The sequence below is a fragment of the Lithobates pipiens genome, unplaced genomic scaffold, assembly GCF_037356315.1.
Source record: "Lithobates pipiens isolate NorthernLeopardFrog02 unplaced genomic scaffold, aLitPip1_a1.2 Scaffold_19, whole genome shotgun sequence".
NCBI lineage: Eukaryota > Metazoa > Chordata > Amphibia > Anura > Ranidae > Lithobates > Lithobates pipiens.
This window is the reverse complement of record NW_027507764.1, coordinates 521,460,481-521,480,968: the sequence shown is the minus strand read 5'-3', so window position 1 is coordinate 521,480,968 and position 20,488 is coordinate 521,460,481. Positions and strand designations below refer to the sequence as shown.

At 46.1% G+C, this 20,488-nt stretch overlaps 2 pseudogenes; both read left to right on the top strand.

Moving 5' to 3' along the window:
- The first annotated feature begins 17,038 nt into the window (after window positions 1-17,038).
- Window positions 17,039-17,157, top strand: LOC143998776 (5S ribosomal RNA; annotated as a pseudogene).
- A 420-nt stretch (window positions 17,158-17,577) lies between these two features.
- On the top strand, window positions 17,578-17,696 carry LOC143998727 (5S ribosomal RNA; annotated as a pseudogene).
- The last annotated feature ends 2,792 nt before the right edge of the window (window positions 17,697-20,488 follow it).

Here is a 20,488-nt window from a genome sequence, read left to right as displayed (position 1 = left end):
TGGGAGGCTGTCACAACAGAAAAGGCATCACAGAATGGGATCCACCACCCCTGGTCCCATACCCCAAAAGTACATGCAGCCCCCGAACAAATGCATTTCTCCCTTTGGCAGATTGTCCTCTCCTTACCCCCTCTCCTCCGTCCACGCTCCGGGGGAAAAGGGGGAGGGAAGGGGGGAAAGGGAGAGGGAAAAGGGTGAGGGAAGGGAAGGAGGTAAGGGAGGCAAGGGGGTGGGAAGGGGGGGGCAGCAAGGGAGAGGGGACAAACATGCGTAAATGTCAAGTCCTTTAGCGCACTCACACCAGCAACCACCCGGACCCCATAAGTTTCAACTAATCCCCTCCATGGTCACCACATCAAGATGAAAGAGGAGCAGCCCTGGTCGGTGCATGGAGAATCCGGCAGGCAAGGGGCTGGGGCCACCATCCCTCCATCCAACGGGAGACTTCACCCGAGCAGGTGTTCTGGGGCCTGCCAATTAGTGTCTCTCCTGCATCACCATCGGGGGCTGTGTAGAGCATCCAGAGGGAGGCTGGGACTGCCCAAACAGTAAGGGGTAAATCCTCCAGGGGGGTCCAGAGTCAAACTGGAGGGAAGCAGTGTCTCGTACCAATAGGCTCAATAAATAAGTCATCCAGGGTGTCCCCGAAAGCTGCAGAAGGCAATGTCGGCAAAGAGTAGGTGGGGGCCAGAGAGGGGGGACGAGGGGCGCAACCAGGGAGAGGGGTCACAGATGCGGGAATGTCAAGCCCTTCCAGTACAGCGCACTAGGTATCACTCAGACCCCCCAAAGTGCAACTCCCCCCTCTAAGGTCAAGACTCCAGAAGGGAAGATGAGCCGCCCTGGTCTGTACATCATCCCTTCCTCCAATGGGAGATGCCACTGGCATGACAGCCCCGTGGCCTGTCAAGTGGTGCCCCTTCGACAATGTCGTTGGGGTATATGTGGAGCATCCAGGGGGAGGCAGGGACAACCCAAACAGTGAGGGGTAAAGCCTCCAAGGGGGACCGGTGTCAGACAGGAGGATAGCGGTGTCTTGTACAAGTTGGTTAATTAGACAAGTCATCCAGTGTGTTCCTGTGAGCAGCGGAAGGATAGGTCGGTAAGGATTATGAATGGGTGGGGGCCAGGGAAGTGCATAAAACTGCCACCAGATGACCGGGGCAGAGAGGGCAAGGGGATGAAAGTCAGATCTGTCAGAAAGTCACGTTGGCCTTCCCTTGAAGCTGAGCGCTCTGCATACCCAGGACGTTCTTCTGTATAATCTAGCCTATCTGTATACATTAGTCTGTCTTTTGTACACATTAGCCTCTCTGTATCCCTAGCTTGTCTTTTATACACCTAGTCTCTCGGTATACCCCGCCTTTCTGTATAGATCTTTATACACTAGCCTCTCTGTGTACCCTAGCCTCTCTGTATAATCTTGCCTCTCATTATACCCCAGCCTGTATTCTGTTTACCCAATTTTGTCTTTTATATAAACTAGCCTGTCTACTGTATAACCTAGCTTCTCATTATACCCCGGCCTCACTGTCAGCTTGTCTCTGTACACTACACTATTCCATCTATATACACTAGCAAGTCTGTGTAACCCAGTCTCTCTCTCCCTAGAAAACACCAACCCTGGCCCTGACAAAGGAGGAGGGTTAAATAGTCCCTCAGGCTCCTCCCACAAATACAGGCTGGCCTGCGGCCAGCCTTCCCACTTTTAATGGGAGTCTTCAAGTGGGAAATGCGATATTACTTAAGAACCAAGGCCTAAGGTGTGCCTTGGCCTGGACGATCAGTATGCCTGAAAAGAGGGCAAAAAGACACAAGTATAGGTGGAAAAGGGAAGGTAAAGATCCCATCCACAAAATGATGTATGCCCAAATGCCAACTGTAAGTAACCGGTAAGTTACCGCTGTGAGAGTAGAACCCACCGACTCCTGACCTGGAGATGAGAAGGAACCCCCTAAGAGCCTGTAAGCTACTCAAACCCAAATGAATGTCCCGTGAAGGATAGGATGAGCCTGATGCCCAAGGTAACCCAGACATGAGAATGAACTTCTTGTGAATGAGAGGATACGTGGGGAAAAGGGAGCAAGGGCTGACCCGAAGAACCCCTGCAAGAAGATGGCTGAGCAGACTGAAAAAACCCAACACAAGACCGACCTGTCAAAAACCCAGTGAGGCTATTATAATTGGAATGAGGCTGGGGTAATAAGACTGGCTTGGGTATACGGCGAGGTACACCCTAGAAAAGAAAGAGAAAACAGAAAAGTCAAACAAGGTAATACAGATAGGCTAATGTTATGCCCCTGAGCCTAGTGTAAACAGAAGAATGGCTAGTGTATACAGAGAGGCTAGTGTGTACAGATGACAAGCTATTGTTTACAGATAGGCTTGTGTATACAGAAGAGAGTCTGGGGAATTCAGTGAGGCTAGAGTATGCAGAGAGGCTGGGACACCGAGACTATTGTAAAAAGAAGGCAGGCTAGTGTATATAGGTTACGGGCACGTGTATACAGAAGACAGAGAGGCTAGTCTATATAGAGGGACTGGTGTACACAGAAAGATTAATGTATACAGAAAGGCTAGCGTGTACAGAAGACAGGACTTTATTTTTTGCTAATGCAACTACTTCTAAATTATGTAAAGAGTTACAGTGGTTTTTTTCATATTTTGGTGCTGTTAAAAGGTCAGTGGTGTGTTGTCAGTGGTGATATCAATGTGACAGTTAATGTTTAGAACTACAAATATACAAAATAGAGCAAAAGAGTGCTAAGTTTATTTTGTTAAGTCATTGACTGATAGACGTTCAGTAATTGGATGTTATTGGTTTGGCAGTACATGGTTTATTTTGATGTAAGATAGTTTTATTCTCTACCTATAGCCGAGTTTTAGACGACTTTATTATTATCATTAGTCGCATTATTCTTATTTATTATGCAGAGTGTAAGTATTGTAGTGAGACGATATTGCTTTTGAAAGATTTGTATTATTATACATAGCATTGTTAGTAGACCAATAGGACAACTTACATGGCTTAATATTGCAGAGCGTAATTTAACAGGAAAGAAATCCAAAGCGTTAGTTGCAGTACCTTCATAAAACTGAGTAATCGCTGCATTACTCTAAATTTAAATGTTGTTCCGGTAGCACTGAGATGAGTGATCTACACATTTCGTTTACTATTGCAGAGAGATACCGGTTAAATGTTAATATCTTAATATGTAATGTGTTGCGTGTAAGGTAGAAATAAGATGGTTTTGTGTGAGTTGGTTTACCAGGATTTAGAGATCGTAATCTGGTTATTCTAATAATAAATATAGCAAAATAACTCAGATTAATATTGAGACAGTATATACAGGTCGGGTTTAAGTGGAAATACACGAAATAAGTGCAACGACGAGTGTAGGTTTTTATCAATCAGGTTCATTACGTGTCTTTAATCATGTAGTGAATATACCCCAAATATAGCATAAGGAAGTGAAAGGATAATAACTGGCAAAGGATGACATGGCAAAAAGACAAACTGCATTAGAAATGTGAATGTGAATTAGACATGAAATGTCAATCCCCATTGGTTACTTACAGGTAACCATTAATCAAGTTAACACGGCTACGTACAGCAAAGTTTCAGCTAAGCAGCTAAATATTCCTTAATATTGCAGAGCTTAAGTATTGCAGTTGAAAAGAGATCGGAAACGTTTGTTGCAGTAGCTTCAAAATGACTGAGAAATCATTTCATTACTCTAAATGCAAAAGTTATCCCGGTAGCACTGAGTGGACTGATATTAGACGAGTTATCGTTGTAGTACAAATTCAGTTTCCTATAGCAGAGATATACCAGCTAAATGTGAGAAGAGCAATTAAACTGTTCACATCGATAGCATTGCATTACTCTTAATATGTGCAGCGTGTAAAGAAGCAAAAGATGATTTTGTATTATCCTAAAATTAGCAGTATACGTAATAAAGGTGAGTAGGTAACCTGGATTTAGACATAGCAAACTCTATAATCTAATTTAGCAAAATTAGAAAGGATAATATTGAGACAGTATATACAGGTCGAGTTTAAGTGGAAATACACAAAATATCTAGCTTACCTTTACATGGTTCAATAGAGCGTTGCAAAGTAATACCAAGGCAAAATGTTGGAATAGCAATTAGATGAGATGATTGCTGTAATCATGAAATATCAGCAAATATCAGCAACTTGTCTCAAAGAGACAAATTGCATTAGAGATGTGAGATAGACATGAAATGTCAATACCCATTGGTTACTTACATGTAACCATTAATACAGTTAACGCGGCTACATACAGCAAAGTCTGAGCTAAGCAGCTAAAGGGTATACATTATTTAAGAGTAAATTGACGTAGCTTGTAAATTCCAACGTGTAAATCGTTCCATTAATTTTGTTACGCACGAAGACGGCTTACACTGACTGTTTTCCGTTTCCACTGGTTATCGGCATAATGTATCAGTAACCCTGAACATTAATAGTGATAGATAGTTTACATTAGGATGTGTGCTTGATGTGAATGTAAAATAGTTGCATTATGTATTATTAATGCAATCAAACTTTATTGCTGTCCTTTGGTACTGCAACCACTTCTCAATCAAGTAAACCGTCCCACTGCTTTTCTCACATTTTGCTGCTGTTAAAAAATGGGTTGCCAGTGTTATGTGTTACAAATGGTTATCAGTGTGACAGTTAATGTGGAGAAGACGTAATACACAAAATAGAGTCAGAAAGAGAATCCTATTGCATAGAGGTAGAGAGATGGTTGCATTACTCTTAATGTGCAGTGTGTAAAAGGTTTTAAAAAGATGGTTTTGTGTGAAGTTTGCTTTAACGTAAAATTAGCTGTACATTATAACTATGGATACGTTTACAATGATTTAGAGATAGTAATCTCTATAATATAATAATAATAAGTATATTGAGGCAGTATATATAGGTCGAGATAAAGTGAATACACAAAAGGGTTCAAGGGATAGTTGCAAAGTAATATCCTCATTAAGGCAGAATGTCGGAATAGCAATGAGATTAGATGGTAGCAACATAACACGAAATATGAGTACGGCTAAAATACAGAAAAACAGTACATAATTTAAGAGTACAGTAGAATATAGTATAAATTATTTAAGATTAAATTGACTTAGCTTGAAAAAATCTAAGTTTAAATCGTTGAGTAAATCGTAAATTTATCAGCTAAATTACGCGGTCCTTTTCACTAGTATAATCATAATGTAATATCAGTAATTGCTATCAGTGAATGTTAAAATTTTAAGACGGTTTAAATTAGGATGTGGAATTGATATGGATTTAAAAGCGGTACATTAATTTTCTAAAGCATATGGCAGAAAGACGGCTTACGCTGCTTTTCTCACATTTTGCTGCGGTAAAAAGAAATGTTTTGTCACTGTGTTTTAACTGTGACTTATTTGCTTATGTCATGACCGCTTCATACGTGTTGAGCAATAAAACAGTTTTATTAAGATGTAAGACTAGTTTTATTCTCTACATATATGCTTTTCAGAGAGTTGTATAATATAGACGAAAAATAGGACATTTAAATGGCTTAATATTGCAGGGAGGAAGTATCGCTGTTTAACGGTAAGAGATTGAAAGCTTAGCTTGATAGTCTAAATTTAAAGGATATGCCGGTACCACTGAGAAAGCTTATATTAGACTAGTTGATCATTGCCTTACACAGTGGCGGAATTATAGGGGTCGCTGAGATCGCCAAGGCGACCGGGCCCCGTGCTGCAGGGGGGCCTTGGGGGCCCCCCTGTATATCTGAAGGTGCGGGCGGCTGAGACCGAGCTCCCCGATCTTCAGCCGAAGTGTAATCGGCACTGTGCGGGGAGCTCGGAGTCATCACACTGCTTATAACTAAATAGAAAGCAGTGTGTGCTCTTTGTCTCCCCCTACAGTGCAGTACCCAGCAGGAAGAGGTAAGATAAAGCACTGCCGTTTTTGAAAAGACTTTATGTGTGTGTGCATTTGTGTGTGTATGTGCGTGTGTGTGACAGTGTATGTGTGTGTGTATGTGCATGTGTGTGACAGTATGTGTGTGTGTGTATGTGTGTGCATGTGTATGTGCATGTGTGTAGATGGTGAGCAGGTGGGGGGGGGGCACACTGGCGGCGTTTAATGGCACAGTTGTAGCATTTGAGGGCACAGTGGCTGCGATTGATTGCACAGTGGCTGCATTTGAGGGTACAGTGGCAGTGTTTGACGGCACAGTGGCTGCATTTGATGATTTGGTTTATAAAAAAATTTGTGCCGCCGCTGTTTAGATGTATGTATGCACATTTTATGTATCTGCGTTTCATCCTGCCCCCCCCCCCTCCCATATTAGAGCTGGGCAATTTTCTAAAAAAAAAAAAAAAAAAAAGTTGTCATTTAAAAAAAAAAACACTCGATTCACAATTCGAATCCAGTTTTTTTTTTATGGACAGGCCGTTTTTAGGTGAGGCCGTGGCTTCGTCCTAGTCCGCAGGTCTGGCCTCGCGGACTAGGCCGAAGCCACGGCCTCACCTAAAAACTCCTGCCCGCAGCTCCTGAGGACCGATGTGGTGTCAGCACTGATCCTGGTGAAAAAATAAATATCTAAAAAAAACTATTTGCTGAAAATTTTAATCGATTTGACCTCTCAACTCAATTCAAGATTCAAATCGATTTTTTTTCCCCAGCCCTACCCCATATGTGTACAATCAGAACTGTTTTTTTTTCTTGCTTGTTCAAAGTAGCAGCAAAAAAAAATGCTATTCCTCTGAAAAGCGATCTGTGCTCAGATCGCTTTTCAGAGGCATTTGACAGCTGGTAAAGGGGCAATATGTTGCCTCCTGACCACCTGTTTTAATCCCTTAATGTGATTGTAAAGGTTTGCTTTTTTTTTTTTTATAACAAACATGTTATACTTACCTTCACTGTGCAGCTCGTTTGGCCCCAAACCTGCTCTTCTGGGGTCCCTCGGTGGCTCTCGTGGCTCCTCCTCTTATCAGACAATCCCCTACGAGAATCGCTCTCCCGGGGGGGGGGGTGTTACCTTGCAGGCACCCCGGATGCCCGCGTCATTGGATTTTATTAACAGCAGTGGAGCCAATGGCTGAGCTGCTATCAATCTATCCAATCAGGAGCCGAGAAACCCCAGGCAAAGGAAGAGCACATCTCCACCTGGTAAAGTTCCAGGGCTCAGGTTAGTAAAACGGGGGGGGGGGCTGGGGTTCAGGTGACTGCCAGGTGTTTTTTCACCTTAAAGCGGAGGTCCACCCTAAAGTGAAGCTTCCGCTCATTGGAACCCTCCCCCCCTCCGGCGCCACAATTGGCATTTTTCAGGGGGGAGGGGGGTGCAGGTACCTGTACAGTACAGGTATCTGCACCCACTTCCGGCGTAGATTCTGCAGAAGCTACGCCCCTTTCCGCAGAATCGACGCCCCTTTCCGAAGGTCCCCCGCTGCCTGCTGGGAAACACACGGATTCCAGAGACAGCGGGGACCATCCTTATTGTGCAGCGCGACTCGCGCATGCGCAGCAGGGAACTGGGAAATGAAGCCGCAAGGCTCCACTTCCTGATTCCCATACCCAAGATGGCGGCGGCAGCACCCGAGAGATGATCGAGAGATCGGCTTCGGGTGCCGACATCGCGGGCGTGCTGGGCGGGTAAGTATCATTATTTTAAAAGTCAGCAGCTGCAGTATTTGTAGCTGCTGGCTTTAAAAAAAAAAAAAAAACGGCGGACTCCCGTTAAAATGCATAGGATGGATTAAGGTGAAAAAACACGAGGGTTTACAACCCCTTCAATGCATCCTCACTATGCTGGAACTGCATGCAATGCACACAGTTGCAGGGGGGTTGCTGTGCAGCCCCATTCACCTAGGGATGTACTTAAAGGGGGCCCTGACTGGAAAAAGCTTGAGAAACACCGGTCTCTTCATTTTCCTCCTGCAGCCGCTGAATGCCTGTGGAAGGGAGAGCTGGAGAAGCGGCGGCAAATGGAGAAATTGGTTCCTTTACATGCAGCCACCCACTTGCAACCGGGCCCTGTTGTTCCGCCACCAAACTCTGAGTAAAGGGCCCTGTCAGGGGGGCCCTTCATGGTTTCTTGCATCGGGGCCCTGAAGGTTCTAGTTACGCCACTGGCCTTACACAATCCTATTATTATTATTAAGATACTCAGTTAGACTCAGAGAGATACTCAGTTAATGTCAGAAATACTCGGTTAATGTCAGAAAAGCAATACAACTCTGTTTACATCGTTAGCGAGCGATAGTTACATTACTCTTAGTATGTGCAGCATGTCTGGTAGCAAATGGATGGTTTTGTGAAAATTTTGCAATACCGTACAATTAGCGGTAGACCTCATCGAAGTGAATAGATTTAACTGGTTTTGAGATAGTACTCTCTATTTCTAATAATAAATAAAGCAAGTCAGGATGGTGTGTCGTCAGTGGTGATATCAATGTGACAATTGATGTGGAGAATTACAAATATGCAAAATAGAGCAAAAGAGTGCAAAGTTTATTTTGTTAAGTCATTGACTGATAAGTCATTTGTTAAGTTAGCTGTGAGCTAGAAGAAATGATGAAATGTCTCTGTATATCCAAGATTTTCTTCTGTTATCACTTAGCGTACCCTCTAAATTCACTAGCCTCTCTATATACACGAGCATGTATTCTGTTTTCTGTATACATTACTCTGTCTTCTTTATGCCCTGGCCTGTCTTCTATATACACTACGCTCTCTGTTATACACTAGTTTCTCTGTATACACTAGCCGGTCTTCTGCATACAATAGCCTGTCTTCGGTATACACTAGCCTATTTTCTGAATACACTAGCCCGTCTTCTGTATGCCCTAGCCTGTCTTCTGTATACATTAGTCTCTCTGTATAAACTAGCATCTCTCTATACCCCAAACTGTCCTCTGTAAACACTTGTCTCTCTTTATAGCCTGTCTAGCCTTTCTTCTGTACACACTAGCTTCTCTGTATACACTAACCAGGCTTCTATATAAAATAGCTTCACTGTATGCACTAGCCTCTCTGTAGAAGACAGCCATTATTCTGTATTCACTAGCCTTTCTTCTGTATGCTGTAGTCTTCTATATACACTAGCTTCTCTGTAAACCCTTGCATCTCTGTAAACACTGTGTGAACTAGCCAGTATTATGTATACATTCGCCGACTGTATACACTAGACTCTCTGAATACACTAAACCCTCTGTATACCACGGCCTGTCTTCTGTATACACTAGACTGTAAAAACTAGCTAGAATACACCAGCCTGTCTTCTGTACCCACTAGATTCTCTGTATACACTACCCAGTCTTCTGTATACACTGTCAGCTTGGAGGTATACCCAAGCCTGTCTTCTGTATACACTAGTCTCTTTATATGCACTGTCCTATCTGTATACACTCAACTCTCTCTATACACTAACCTCTCTATATACACTAACATCTTTGTATATACTAGCCTGTCTTTAAATAATAGTCTCAGTCTCTCTCTATAACCAAGCCTGTTTTCTGTATACATTAGCATGTGTCCTGTATACACTAGCCTGTCTTCTTTATTCTCTAGCCTACCTTCTGTATACCTTAGCCTCTCTGTATAAACTAGCCTTCCTTCTATATACACTGCCATTTATGAGGTAAACAAAGAGTCTAGTGTACATAAACGACAGGCTAGAGTATAAAGAGAGGATAGGGTATACAGAAGAAAGCCTAGTGTATACAGAACACAGGCTAGTACCCTGAGCCTGGGTGAGAGAGGATGAGGAGCATTAGGAGGGCTTGGTCTTTCACATCCGACCAAGTGTTCAGCATGATGTGGCTCAACACGTCCAGCTGCCGAAAATAAGGACAAGCATGGGAGGCACACAACACCCACTGTAACAGTGCTAGGTTCCTGCAATACAGAACTAAACCACCAGCAATAAGGGGTATCTTCAGGTGTATACTGTGCAGGAGGCACACAACACCCACTCTAACTTCTGCACTGCAGATGCCTGTATTGCAGAAATTGAACACCAGTAATAAAGGGTAGCTTCAGGTGTGTACTGTGCAGGAGGCACATAACACCCACTGTAACAGTGCTAGGTTCACAAGCAGTAAAGACACTGTCCCTGCCTATCGTCCTCTTTCCCTGACCGCCGCAACACACTATACAAGGCCACCGCGCTGGCGGCCTTATATAGTGTGGGGTGTGTACTAAACCCCCTTGAGATATAATTGGCCACAGGAATACTGCCTGTGGTCAATTGTGGCTCTCCTCTCAGAGGATGTCACATCTGTTCTTATTATATAGAACTTATTATGCTCCTCGTAAACTTTTTCAATTTGGCCGAGCGGCCGGACGCAAGTTGCCCCCGGTGCGTGAACATGGGGGGAGACATGATGCACATGTTTTGGAGATGCCCGAAGTTGATCTGCTACTGGACGGAGGTGACAGGAACCACTGATCGGGTGTTTGGAACCTCCACCAGGATGGAGGCGAAGTATTGTCTCCTGGGATTAGTTGAAGGAGTTGGAAACCCGGGAAGCAGCCAGATGGCAGTTCTGAGATGCCTATTTCAGGCAAGGAAACTGATTGCCCAACCCTGCTTAGCCTCCAATGTTGGCAATGACTTGTTTTTTTTCGCTTGTTTCCCAAGATGACCATGTTGGCGTTTGTCAAGATGGTTGAGAGTGCCCCATCACCTTGAAAGTGCCCGATCTTGTCTGATCTCGGAGGCTAAGCATTGTCGGGCCTGATTAGTAACTGGATGGAAGACCGACTGGGAAATACCAGGTGCCTTATGCTTATTTCTTGATCATACATCACGGGACACAGGATCATTACATAGTGGGTTATATAGGCACCTCTGGTGATTGGACACTGATTAACCCCCAATTAAGGAAAATTCCTTCCCTATATAACCCCTCCCATATGGGAGGCACCTCCATTTTTTCGCCTGTATCTATGGTGGTTGGTCACGTAAAACATGTGCTATGAAGAAAGCTCTGTGCAGGTCCCTGCGGGGGCCTAAGGGCTATAGATACCCAGGCCCCGTCATCTGAAGAAATGAGGTTTTGCCTGTAAGTCCTCTCCTATTGGAAGACTGGTCTCTGGGAAAACCAGACTTACTGTACTATTTACATAGTGGCACGAAAGTTTCTGGCAGAGTCTATTACAAGGTCCAGGTAGGAGGTTCTTCTGAGAAGGAACCCCAAAAAAAACCTGAAGGTCGGCACAATTCTGCCCGCCGTGATGGGTGAAGGCTGGAATCTGTCTGTTTTCAGCAATTCCTGCGGCGAGGACAGGTAAGGGAAGTTAATTTCTTCATTGAGTAGTTGTATGTCTTACCTGGTTTCCACCACTAGAGGGAGTAAGAGCAGCCTGATGCATACTTACCGTATATACTCGAGTATAGGCCGACCCGAATATAAGCCGAGGCCCCCAATTTACCCCCAAAAAAACTGGCAAACTTATTGACTCGTGTATAAGCCGAGGGTGAGACATGCCTGTCCATCCCTGTGTGTGTGTCCGTCCCTGTGTGTCCGTCCATCCCTGTGTGTCCGTCCATCCCTGTGTGTGTGTGTGTCCATCCATCCATCCCTGTGTGTGTGTGTGTCCATCCATCCATCCATCCCTGTGTGTGTGTGTGTCCATCCATCCATCCATCCATCCCTGTGTGTGTGTGTCTCCATCCATCCATCCATCCCTGTGTGTGTGTGTCTCCATCCATCCATCCATCCCTGTGTGTGTGTGTCTCCATCCATCCATCCATCCCTGTGTGTGTGTGTCTCCATCCATCCATCCATCCCTGTGTGTGTGTGTCTCCATCCATCCATCCCTGTGTGTGTGTGTCCATGTGTGTGTGTGTGTGTGTGTGTGTGTGTGTGTGTGTGTGTGTGTGTGTGTGTGTGTGTGTGTGTGTGTCCAGCCTACCTGTGTCCCGAGCCTGTGTCCCGAGCCTCCGTCCCGTGCCTTGCCTCCTTGCCTCCGTCCCGTGCCGTGCCTTGCCTCCTTGCCTCCGTCCCGTGCCGTGCCTTGCCTCCTTGCCTCCGTCCCGTGTCGTGCCTTGCCTCCGTCCCGCCCCGTGCCGTGCCTTGCCTTGCCTCCGTCCCGTGCCTTGCCAGGATCGCCGCTCTTCGTCGGCGCCTCGGCGGCCATTCTAAAATTCAAAAGCCGCGCCTCCGCCTTCGCCTGTGATAGGCGGAACACTGAATTTCCCAGCAGCCTGTGTTCCGCCTATCACGGACATCGTCTCATCCTCGTACTACGGACGAGGATGAGACGATGTCCGTGATAGGCGGAACACAGGCTGCTGGGAAATTCAGTGTTCCGCCTATCACAGGCGGAGGCGGAGGCGCGGCTTTCGAATTGTAGTATGTCCGCCGTCTGTCTGCTCGATACGCTGATCGAGCAGTCAGACGGCGATGACTCGAGTATAAGCCGAGGGGGGCACTTTCAGCCTCAAAAAAGAGGCTGAAAATCTCGGCTTATACTCGAGTATATACGGTACATGCCTTTCAGATACACACGCTCAGTGAAGCCTGGTTCTCCCAGATGACTCACGTCTCCACTGCAATCTCTGCCACAATGAAGGTAATACAGGGGTTCCACGTAGTCTGGGGGTCCCAGGCAGCTCCGATGGCAATTCCCTTCCCCCTGGATACCAGCGGTCCTCGTGCACACGCGCACACGCGTGCATGCGTGCCGGGCTCGCTCCCATGCTAATGGATGAGGGGGGAGTGTGTTTGCGAGCCGTGTCATTCGGTGTGCACGGCGCTGTACTGTGCCAGATGGCAGTTTTACAGCTCAGAGCGTCAGGGGGCTGTAAGTGGAGACACAGGAGCTGTGGGCAGTAAGCATCCCACGGGATTGGATCCAGGCAAATCTAAGACACCTACTCAGCATCAGGTTGTGCAGTTTAAGCATATATATTTATTGTGAGACTTTAAGCACAATAGTGATTGCACTTTGTACTAGTACCTCTGCTTTGTAGCTTAGGACTATGTCTCCTCGTAAGAGGGTCTCAGGGGGAGATAACAAGGGCACTGGTAAGTCACCGCCTAGTTCTAGGGGTTCTAAAAATGCCTGTAGGTTACCATCCCCCCCTGCAAGACTGGAGTCAGCCTCACAGGAAGAGTCAGTGCCCCTGTCAGGATTTGCAGCCTCTCCTAATATTTCAGCCCCGGTATACGTCACTGAGGACTCCCTTAGGGCTACATTGGAGGGTTTTGAAGGGAGAATCATGAATTTTATTTCAGCTTCCCTGAAAGATAGCAGGAAAAGGGGTAGATTCCCTCCCTCTGCTGAGATTCCTCTTTCAGATGACACTTCTGACAATGAGGAGAGATCCCTATCTTGGGACAGGGATCTTGAGCAGTCGGATGAATCAGAGGAAGAGGAGAGAGTCCCCTCCTCGCAGGCGCTCAGAAAACAGGTGCAGTATTATACTGAATTGGTGCGTACCACATTCAGAATGCCTGCTGCTGAGATCGCTACGTCCTCTGTTTCTTCCCTGGGAGTCAGGAAAATCCCACAACCGGCCTTTTCCTTTCCAATTCATCCCTTAATGGATAAATTGTTGTATGAGGATTGGGGACATCCCGATAAACTGTTTTCTCCTCCTAAAAGGTTTTCTATGCTTTATCCTCTGGAGGAAAGTTTCACAAAGAAATGGGGGGTCCCATCTGTCGATGCGGCTGTTTCTTGCTTGAATAGAAACCTGACCTATCCTTTGGATAATGCTCAGGTATTTAAAGATCCAACTGATAAGAAGCTGGAAACATTAATAAAAGCCTCCTTTTCCATGACTGGCGCTGTAGTGCAAGCTACAGTCGCAGCTGTGGGGTTGTGTCAGTTCCTCAAGGAACAGGTTAAGCAGATGCTTGGCCTCCTTCCCAGTGAGGAAGTGGAGAATTATGCAGAAATACCTCAAATTCTGTGTTTCATGATTGATGCGATTTTGGATTCTGTCCAACAAGCATCTCGTTTGTCTCTCCTGTTGTTACACATGTGAAGGCCCTATGGCTAAAGAATTGGGCAGCTGAGCTATCATGCAAGAAGCATTTGATTGGGTTCCCGTTTAAAGGGGAACGTTTGTTTGGAGAAGAATTAGACAAATTCATACAAAAAATGTCAGGGGGTAAATATACTCTCCTTCCAGTCAAAAGGAGCAAACGTCCATCATTTAGGCGTTCTCTCTCTCCCAGAGCATCAAGCCCTAAGCAGTGGCGACGGCCTTCTCAAACCCCCTCTACAGGAAAGGCTCAAGGCCGGGCCCAGGGGCAGAAGAAATCCCTGGGGGTGAAAGCCTGCCAAGCAGACCCTGAAAGCTTCCTTGTGAAGGGGCGCCCCCGCTCGGCCAAGTGGGGGGAAGGCTCCTGCAGTTTGCAGAAGCCTGGCGGGAAGAGATCCGGGACGAGTGGGTGGTCTCTTCGGTATCCCTGGGCTACAAGCTGGAGTTTCAGGAGATTCCACCTTCTCGCTTTCTAAGGTCAAGGATCCCCAGGGACCCAGTAAAGCAAAGGCTGCTATTTCTGGCCTTAGATCACTTACTATCCCAGGGGGTGATAGTAGAAGTGGACCCAAAAGAACAGGGTTCAGGGTTTTACTCGAATCTCTTCACCGTTCCAAAGCCAAATGGAAGTGTCAGACCTATCCTGGATCTGAAGGATCTGAACCGATTTTTACGCATCCGGTCCTTCCGAATACAGTCAATTCGCACTGTGGTCTCCTCCCTGCAAGGGGGAGAGTTTATGGCATCAATAGACATCAAGGATGCATATCTCCATGTGCCAATTTTTCCCGCACACCAAAAGTATCTAAGGTTCGCGGTAGAGCGGCGCCATTTTCAATTTGTGGCCTTGCCGTTCGGGCTAGCTACGGCCCCTCGAGTCTTCATAAAGATTCTGGACCCTCTCTTGGCAAACCTAAGTGCTCAGGGTATAGCCATCATGGCTTATCTAGACGATTTGCTTCTCATAGAGAAAACAGTAGCGCTCCTGAACCACAGTGTTACCAGAACGCTAGAACACCTGGAACGCCTAGGTTGGATTATGAACCTAGAAAAGTCGTCCCTACAGCCTGCTACCAGGTTGGAATACCTGGGTATGGTTATCGACACTGCTCAGGGCAAGGTGTTTCTACCAAGGCCAAAAGCCTTGGCCATTGGGGATCTGGTGTGCCTAATTCTGGGCAGAAGGTCTTCCCCCATTCGGTTGTGCATGAGACTGTTAGGGAAAATGGTCGCCTCCTTCGAGGCCGTTCCATTCGCCCAGTTCCACTCAAGGCCTCTGCAAAGATGCATCCTTGCGGCTTGGAACAGGAAGCCCCAGTCCTTGGATCTTCCTATGCGTCTATCCCCAGGGACACGCAAGAGTCTCATCTAACGAGTTTAAGAGTCTCGTTACAAACCGAGAATTTGCTGAAAGGCAAAACTTTTCTTCCTCTTCCATGGAAGATTATTATGACAAATGGCAGCCTGACAGGCTGGGGAGCAGTGTTGGAGGAGACGTGCTCGCAGTGGAAATGGTCTGCGATCGAGAAGCTATTGCCCATAAATGTCTTGGAGATCCGGGCAGTTTATATGGCTCTCATAAACTGGTCTTTCAGACTACGGGGTCTCCCTGTTCGGGTTCAGTCCGACAATGCCACAGCAGTGGCCTATATCAATCACCAGGGCGGTACCAGGAGTCTGGTTGCGCAAAAAGAGGTGAATTGCATACTTTTCTGGGCAGAAAGGCATGTTCCAAATCACCCGGAGAGAGCCCAATCTCATCTGATCTCGGGGGCTAAGCAGCGATGGGCCTGGTTAGTACCTGGATGGGAGACAGCCTGGGAATACCAGGTTCTGTAGGCTTCTCATTATGTTGTCGGCGTTGACCTGTTTTTTTTCCCTTTTTTCCCAAGGTGACCATCTTGGCATTTGTCAAGAGGGTTGAGAGTGCACAAAGAAATTGCCTATGGGCACAACACCCTGAAAGCGCCCAATCTCGTCTGGTCTCAGAGGCTAAGCAGGGTTGGGCCTGGTTTGTACCTGGATGGGAGACCACCTGGGTTTTCCAGATGCCGCAGGCTTCTTTTTATGTTGTTGGTGTTGACCTGTTTTTTTTTGCTTGTTTCCCAAAGTGATCACCTTGGCATTTGTCAAAGAGGGTTGAGAGTGCCTAAAGAGATCGCTTACAGCAGCATCACCCTGAAAGCACCCTATCTCTTCTGATCTCGGAGGCTAAGAAGGGTTGGGCCTAGTTAGTACTTGAATGGGAGACGGCCTTGGAATACCAGGTGCCGTATTCTTCTTTTCATGTTGTTGGCGTTAACCTGTTTTTTTTCGCTTGTTTCCCAGGGTGACTATCTTGGCATTTTTCAAGAGGGATGAGAGTGCCCAAAGAGATTGCCTATGGGCACATCACCCTGAAAGCACCCAATCTCCTCTGATCTCAGAGGCCAGAAAGGGTCACGCTTGGTAATACCTGGATGGGAGACCGCCTGGGAATACTAGGTGCTGTAGGCTTCTTTTTATGTTGTTGGCGTTGACTTGATTTTTTGTTTGCTTCCCAAGGTGACCATCTTGGCGTTTGTCAAGAGGGTTGAGCGTGCCTGAAAAAATCTACTATGGCCGCATCACCCTGAAAGAGCCCAATCTCATTTGATCTCAGAGGTTAAGCAGGGTTGGGACCTGGTTAGTACCTGGATAGGAGACCGCCTGGGATTTCTCAATGCCATAGGCTTTTTTTTTAAGTTGTTGGCATTGACTTTGTTTTTTTTTGCTTGTTTCCCAAGGTGACCATCTTGGCATTTGTCAAGAGGGTTGAAAGTGCCTGAAGGGATTGCCTACGGGCACATCACCCTGAAAGCACCTGATCTCGTTTGATGTTGGAGGCTAAGAAGAGTCTGGCCTTGTTAGTACGTGGATGGGAGACCGCCTGGGAATACCAGGTGTCGTAGGCTTCTTTTTATGTTGTTGGCGTTGACCTGTTTTTTTTTAGCTTTTTTCCCAAGGTCACCATCTTGGTGTTTGTCAAGAGGGTTGAAAGTGCCTGAAGAGATTGCCTATGGCCACATCACTCTGAAAGCACCCAATCTTGTCTGATCTTGGAGGCTAAGAAGAGTCAGGCCTGGTTAGTACCTGGATGGGAGACCACCTGGGAATACCAGTTATTGTAAGCTTCTTTTTATGTTGTTGGTGTTGATTCGTTTTTTTTTCCGCTTGTTTTCCAAGGTGACCATCTTGGCATTTGTCAAGAGGGTTGAGAGTGCCCAAAGAGATCGCTTACAGCAGCATCACCCTGAAAGAGCCCTATCTCTTCTCATCTCTGAGGCTAAGAAGGGTTGGGCCTAGTTAGTACCTGTATGGGAGATGGCGTTGGAATACCAGGTACCGTATTCTTCTTTTTATGTTGTTGACATTGACCTGTCTTTTTTCGCAAGGTTGGGCCTTGCTAGTACCTGGATTAGAGACCACCTGGGAATACTAGGAGCTGTAGGCTTCTTTTTATGTTGTTGGCGTTGACTTGTTTTTGTTTTGTTTGTTTACCAAGGTGACCATCTTGGTGTTTGTCAAGAGGGTTGAGAGTGCCTGAAGAGCTTGCCTATGGCCACATAACCCTGAAAGCACCAGATCTCGTCTGATCTCAGAGACTAAACAGGGTCGGGCCTTGTTAATACCTGGATGGGAGACCACCTGGGAATACTAGGTGCTGTAGGAAGTCTATGTTCTTATGTTGTTGGCGTTAACTTGTTTTTTTTTGTTTGTTTCCCAAAGTGACCATCTTGGCATTAGTCAAGAGGGTTGAGAGTGCCTGAAGAAATCTCCTACGGCCACATCACCCTAAAGAGCCCAATCTCCTCTGATCTCAGAGGCTAAGCAGGGTTGGGACCAGTTTAATCCCTGGATGGGAGACCGCCTGGGATTTCCAGATGCCGTAGGCTTCTTGTTATGTTGTTGCCGTTGACCTATTTTTTTCCGCTTGTTCCCAAGGTGACCATCTTGGCATTTGTCAAGAGAGTTGAGAGTGCCTGAAGATATTGGCTACGGCCACATCACCCTGAATCTGTTTCATCTCATCTGATCTTGGAGGCTAAGCAGGGTCAGGTCTGGTTAATGCCTGGATGGGAGACCGCCTGGGAATACCAGGTGTCGTAGGCTTCTTTTTTTTTTCTCCAAACAGGGGAAGACGGTCCCCCGAGTACATAATGGAACAGAGAAATACAGAGCAAAAAGCAGCTGAACAATACTTGATACAGGTATATTCGCAAATGTGAGTCTGCCTTCCATCAATCATAATGATTCAAGGCACGGATAAAGTACTGTTCCAAGATCCAGGGTCACACAAACCCCAGGTCCCTCCGGCATAATCCATCCAGAGGGGGGTGTGGGGCCGTCATTCCCAATTTTCCACTTTTTACAAAAGAGAGAGGGGGTGGAAGGGGTGAGAGATAGGGGAGGAAGGCAGAAAAGAGAAGGGGTGAAAGATCAGGAAAGGAGAAGAGGGGACGAGACACGATGGCAGCCACTGTCCAAGGGGCCAGTCAAGGAAAGCTCAGAGCACTAAGGCGATAGCAGGCGACATCCTTCCAGCGAGAATATAAAGGTATTCCAGATGTCCCAGGTTTGTTAAAAAAATTCTTGTTTACCTTGTGATGTGAGGATCAAGTCCTCCATTTTTTTTAATGTCCTCTATTTTCCCAAGTCAGTGAGTAATGAAAGGGGGGAACATTTTTCCCAATAGAGAGGGATGCAGGATTTCGCCGCATTTATCACATGCCGTAAAATTGATTTTTTGTACTTCTTAATAGGAATCTGTGAATGGTGCAAGAGAAAGAATGCAGCCTCTTCCGGGATGGAGAAGTCTGTGAATTTTTGTGTTATGCATCAGATCTCTGTCCAGAAGTCCACCAAGCTGGGGCAGGACCAAAAAATGTGGAGCAACGTGCCCTCTTCTTCTCCACACCTCCAGCATATGTTTGAGGAAGAGGGGAATTATTTATGCAGCTTTGATGGTGTCAAATACCACCTGGTGAGAAGTTTAAAATTTGTCTCCTGTATCTTCGTGCACAGCGAGGTTTTGAGAGCCAAAGTGATAATGCGTTGTCTCTGTGCTGGGGAAAACGAGCAATTAAGGTCCTTTTCCCAGTTGGACAGACAGGTTAAGTGTGGGTGATCTGTTTGAGAGAGAATGTGGACCAAAGGGCCTTCGCTCCTGCATAGAGTCTCAAACTCCGTCTGAGGGTGGGCGAAAGTTTGAGTATTGGGGATGGAATGGAGAAAATGATGTTGTTGCGCCGCTCTCCAAAAAGGCAGTTGGAAAAGCCCTGTCGGATCTGTTATGCCCCGTACACACGAGAGGGATTAAGTCTGACAGACCTCCAAAGGAGTTCCGCCGGAGTTCCGCCGGAGTTCCGACGGAGTTCTGGCGGACTTTTCGACCGAACGGACTTGACCACACACCATCACACCAAACTCCGACGGAGTCGAACGTGATGACGTACGACTGGATTCGACGTAGGAAGTTCCTAGACAGTAGCCAATAGCTGCCCTAGCGTCGGTTTTAGTCCGTCGGAGTAGCACACACACGAGCGGATTTTTCAAAGGGGACCGGGTCCGGCGGAGTTCCGTCGGGAAAATTTAAAGCATGCTTCATTTCTAAAGTCCGTCAGACTTTAGCTTCGCTAAAGTCCGTTGCAGCCCACACACGATCGGATAGTCCGCCGGACTCAGTCCGTCGGAGTTTGGATGTCGAAAAGTCCGCTCGTGTGTACGGGGCATTAGGGTTGAGAAAGAAGGCCATTTTCCATCAATGACGAATTTAGACGCATGGTCTAGGTTGGAATTTCTTTTTTTTAAAACAGTTTTATTCGCCAAGTGTGCATACATACAAAGAAGGCACCAGTTACAAAGTATATACTCAGCCATATACAACAAAGTGGCGGAAGTATGAACCGTTTACACAGTTGCACAGTGCGCAGGCAAAAACCAGTTATCACTTATAGCTTTTTTTTTCCGGTCATTGAATACTTAACCATTCACCGATATGTATTACAGATCATATCGTTCGGCACCCGTATATATTATGGTAAACAAAGAACAAACCTATAAACAATTTATAAACCAAAACTATGTGGGTTAATTCCCCACCTTTTTCCGTGCTGTGTGCTGTCATCTCCCCACCCCCCCCGATATGCCCTCACCGATAACATCTCTCAGGAAATACTTATTCAACAATGGTATGTAATCGTGTCCCTTAGATATCACATGGTGTGGTTTCCTTAGAATTTACCCATCTGCCCCATATTTTGTTAAATTTTTTCTTACTACCTCTTGCTTCATAAGTCATCTTGTACAGGGTAACATTTGCATTGACCAGACCTTTCCATGCAGATAGGGTAAGAACCTCACTCTTAATCCAATTCAACACTATAAGTTTTCTGACATAATAATACAGTAATCGCAAAAATTGCCTTGTATTGTTATTCATCACCTCGTCCTCTATTACACCCA